The following is a 5,045-nucleotide window of genomic DNA, read 5'->3' on the forward strand; positions in this document are numbered from 1 at the left end:
GGAGCTGGGGGTGAAGGTAGGAAGAGGTGACCTGAGTTCTGAGATCTTAAGGAGCCTCGGGCTTGGGGCTGTATACCCCTAACTGGTGGTTGCAGTCCTGGACTTCCTGTCCTATGTTCTTCTAGTTTATTATGAATTCATTCATTTATTCTTTCAATGGACATTAATTTCTGCGTGTAACCTATACAGGCGCCAGGCTTCACCCTGGAAGTAGACATAGACTTTGTGCTTGTGGAATTCTACTCAGGCAGTGAACATCATAGACACTGGACTGTGTGCTCAGCTTCCCTCCCAGTCACGGCTTCCACATTCCTGACAGAATCACTAGGTTACCTAGAATCTGTCCAGGTAACCAGGCTCTTGCAAGCACTAACTCACACCTCAGCAGCGGTGGCTCCTAGCCGCAGGGGCGGTGAATCATGATTGTGATGATGGTCCTGGGTCCCCTGTGAGTGACTGATTGCCGTGTGTGTGTGTGTGTGTGTGTGTGTGTGTGCGTGTGCGTGCGCGCACGCGTGCACACATGTAACACAGTTCTAGCCAGCAGATGTGAAGGGAAGCCTCCTGAAAACTTCTGGAAAAGGCTGTCTCACTTTTAAAAAAGAAACCCTGCATGGCAGATAGTATTTGAGATGACCTCCCAGCATGCCCTGAGTTTTGTAAATGGGTTAGACTGAGTAGCCAGTAGAATACAACAGAAAGAACGATGTTTCTCTCAGTTGAGGCTGTTGTCTTGGTTTCTGTCTTGCTTTTGGGTCACGCAGGTTGGAGGAAGGCTGGGTAAAAATAAGAGTCCTTGTGAAAGACCTGTGTACCCAGAAACTGAAGCTTCCTGCCAGCAGTTACGAGACTAAACTTGGGCACAGGCGCTTCAGCCCCAGGCCAGCCTTCAGACCACTTTAGGCCTGGCTGACAGTGTGACTCATCACCTTATGGGACACCTAGAACTAGAACCAGCCAGTTTAGCCACCTCCAAAAACTGAGATAATGCTTTAAATTGCTGAGTTTTGTGGTTCTTTGCCACACTGCAATAGTGATGTGAAGAGAGAAACCTGTTTATGTGATGAAGTTGCGCGGTCGTGCCTGGAGTCAGCACACACCCCACTAACCAACCTGGAAACAAAGCCCACAGCTAGGATGGCAATGTTGAGAACCCAGAATGCTAGGTCTGTTTTGGGGGTTTCTTTTTTGTTTTATTTTGTTTTGTGTTTTGGTTTTTTGAGACAGGGTTTCTCTGTAGCTTTGAAACCTGTCCTGGAACTTGTTCTGTAGACCAGGCTGGCCTCGAACTCTCAGAGATCTGCCTCCTGAGTGCTGGGATTAAAGGCATGTGCCACCACCATCCGGCTGGTGTTTCTTTTTTATGTTTTGCAGTACTGGGGATTGGATCTGGGCCTCCTTCATGCACATTAAGTTCAAGTGCTCCACTGCTGAGCTTCAGCCCCCCAAATCTCAGTCCTTGAGCACACCACTGGATTGAGCGACCATAACACAGGCCCAGCTCAGGCTGGTGAAGTGGCTCGTTGGTCGAATGTGCTTGCAGTACAAGCTTGACAGGAGAGAACTGGCTCTACAAAGCTGCCCTCTGACCTCTGCATGCCCGCCCACACATACATCATGCGCACTCACACACAATAATACATTCAAAGCCAAAACATTTTTAAGCAAGCCTGTCTCCGAACTTCCCTTATTGTTTAGGCCAAGGCAAACTGAGTTTTCTGTGTGGCCCAAAGCTTCTGACTCTTCTGGGGACATATACAATAAATGCATGAATTTGTTTCCCTTTTGAGAGACAGGAGAGGAAATGAGTTCTGGACATGTTGGCATGGCCTTAATCCTAGCACTTAGGGGAGCTGAGGAGGTAGGCTTAGAAGGTCAAGGCAGGCATGGTCTACCTAGGGGAGAGTGTCAAAGGAGTCAGCGCGCGTGGAAAGCTCCGTGGGTACCTGCAGGAGCTGGTTTGTTTGAACTGTGAACAGTACTTCAGAGGGTAGCTGCAAGGGACTGGGGAGGTGTGACAGGATGCAAGATGCAAGTCACGGGCATGTCATGACTGGGGAGACCAGGGAGAGGTGAGCCATTCTGGACCACAATTGAAGCTCCTTCACACACGCTTCCTACCTCCACCCCTCTCAGCTGAGGCAGAGGCCTCAACAACTCAGTGTCCTCTGAGGGCTCTTGGCAAAGCATTTACTCATTCGTTCAGTCAATAAATTGTCTGTGGAGTACCCGCTAAGTGCCTGGGGGGTACACTGGTGAGCAGAAACCGAGCTCCGACACTGCTGAGCCCCTGAAAGCAAAGGTGGACACCAGCCACACAGACAGATGTGAAAGTACGGCGTGTGGTCAGGGCGTGTCCCAGGAGTGGGAGCAGGTAGCTTTCGCCTGGGTAGTGTTGACTCGACAAGGTCAGGAAGGTGGACAGGAGAAGGATGCACTTTGTAGGCAAGGCCAGAAGGGCTGTGTGGGAAACAGCTGTGTCCCGTATCCAGAAGGAGGAAGATAAATATGGAGGAGTCGGGTTGAAAGCAGTGCCCACTGCCCAGCAGAACAGACACTGGCTCTTTGTTGAGTTAGACAAGGTCCTGGAAACAGTTTGTATGAGGGGAACCACACAGGCAAGACCTTGGAAGGCCATGCTTGGAAGCTTGGGTTTTATTCTCAGGGCCCTGGGGAACTGAAGACTGTTAAATAGGATGGTGACGTGATGAGATTGGAGATCCATTAGGACACTTTATTTTTGGTTTTTCAAGACAGGGCTTCTCTGTAGCTTTAGAGCCTGTCCTGGAACTAGCTCTTGTCAACCAGGCTGGCCTCAAACTCACATAGATCCACCTACCTCTGCCTCCCAAGCGCTGGAATTAAAGACATGCGCCATCACCGCCTGGGTGAGAGCTAGGGCGATGGTAAAGCACTATCCTTGCAAACGTGGGGCTCCAAGTTTAGACCCCAGCACATGACCCACCAAGTAAGTCACTCACCTCACCTGCCCCAGAGGTGGTTTTTAAGTGGGCAAAGCTTGATGTGGTCCTTACCTTAACAGAGGTTTATTAATAAATAGTTACAAACACATAATTACAGCTCACAGCCCGTAAGCAGCTAAGTATGGGGCATTAGAAAATGAGTAAGGGATCTGACCTAGTCATGAAGACGAATTAGGGCATCCCCGAGAAGGGAGTGCTGGAGCTGAGATCCTGGAGAGTCCTAGCGCAAAGGCATGGGGTTCCAAGTAGAGGAAACCAGGCAAAGGCCCTGAAGTGAGCGTGGTCAGTGTAGATGGTGCCTAGAAAGTGAGGGACATGGCCTCACAGAGCTAGGAAGGGCAGCCCATTCAGGAAACCTGCCATGCACGACTCTGACGTTTATTGCGAGCACAATGGAAGCAGTGTGGCGGTTCATACCCATGATCCCACAGTCCCAGCACGGGGCAGGCAAGCAGAAGAATCAGAAATCTGAGGCCAGCCTTGGCTACTCAGTGAGACTCTGTCTCAAAGAACCCAAAAAGTAGCTGGCGGTGGTGGCACACACCTTTAATCCTAGCATTCTAGAGGCAGAGGCAGCTGGATCTCTGTGAGTTCGAGGCTAGCCTGGTCTACAGAGCAAGTTCCAGGACAGCCAAGGCTACTCAAAGAAGCCCTGTCTCAAAGGGAAAAAAAAATCAAAAATAAAACCCCACAGGGCTGTGGTGGTACATGCCCTTAATCCCAGCACTCAGGAGGCAGAGACAGGCAGATATCTGTGAGTTCAAGGCCAGCCTGGTCTACAGAGTAAGTTTCAGAATAGGCCCCAAAGCTACAGAGAAACTCTGTCTCCAAAAAATACATGGGGGGGGGCAGGGAGAAGTCAAGCCCCTGGGGATGGGACTACATGATGACTCCTGGGTAAAGCACTTGCTGTGTGAATTTGATGGACTAAATCCCCAGAACCCATGTAAAGGTGCAAGGAAAGAACAGACCCCAGAAGCTGCCTCTGCCCTCACCATGTGTGTGCCCTCCCCAGAAATAATAACAACTTATTTTTTATTAAAAAGAAACCCCGGAAAGCTACTGGACAGGTTCAGCAGGTAAGGAACATACCCCGGTTATCAAGACAGTCACCTGGAAAAGGTATTGGAGGCTGACAGTGGGGCTTCAGCCGGTAGCAACGATCCTGGCAAAGAGATGCTGGGCCCTTGGCCCAGTGCGTGGTGGAAGCCAAGAGGTGGAAAAGCTAGCTCATTGGGCATGGGGAATGAAGAAGGAACAGGGGGATTAACGATGATCACAAACTTTTCAGGTCCAACCATTCATGACGACGGATATGGAAGAGGGCTTAGGGAGACACACAAATGTGCCCCACAGAGAACCGTTCACTGTATAGGACCCATGCTCAGAAGATGGATCTGACCCCATAGCCAGGGAGAGGAACAACACCGCGGTACATTTAGAGGCAGCAGACTCCTCGGGAGCCTGAGGGTGGCTCCCCTGGCACAGCTGAGCTTTTCCGGGAAGTCCCGGGGCAAGGGTCTAGTCGACAGAACTGGCTGGGCCTGAAAGGAGGCTGACTTCGAGGTCTGATTTCCTGGTTTCCTTGCCAGAAAACTTAGGAACGTCCGGTCTCTTCCAGGCTCTGAGCTCCACCGAGGAGATCGGAGGTGGAAGCAGGGGCCCACCCCTTTAGAGAACCCTCCTTTTCCTTGGTGCAGCCCTTTTCCTCCAACAGGGCCGAACAAGGCAGAGCCAGGAGACCACAAAACGCCTTTGGCTCCGCTACTAGCCGCCAACGTTCCTGAACCCTGGCTCTCTTACAACACCTCCCCCAACCCTTACACTCTTCCTGTGCCGTGGCTCCCGGGTTCCCCCAGGCTCGCTAGATGTGCCCTCCCACCCCTAGCAGCTCTCAAAAGAACATTCACAGTAACCCCTTGGCTGGTACCCGAGTCTCCCTATCAATGGGCACCTGGCGCCTCCTGGTGGTTAAATATGCTTGTACAGCCGGAAGCATTGACAGTGGCAGACACTACCATCCAGGTTTTTTTTTGTTGTTGTTTTTTTTAATAATTTATT

The sequence above is a fragment of the Chionomys nivalis genome, chromosome 11 (genome assembly GCF_950005125.1).
Source record: "Chionomys nivalis chromosome 11, mChiNiv1.1, whole genome shotgun sequence".
NCBI classification, from domain to species: domain Eukaryota; kingdom Metazoa; phylum Chordata; class Mammalia; order Rodentia; family Cricetidae; genus Chionomys; species Chionomys nivalis.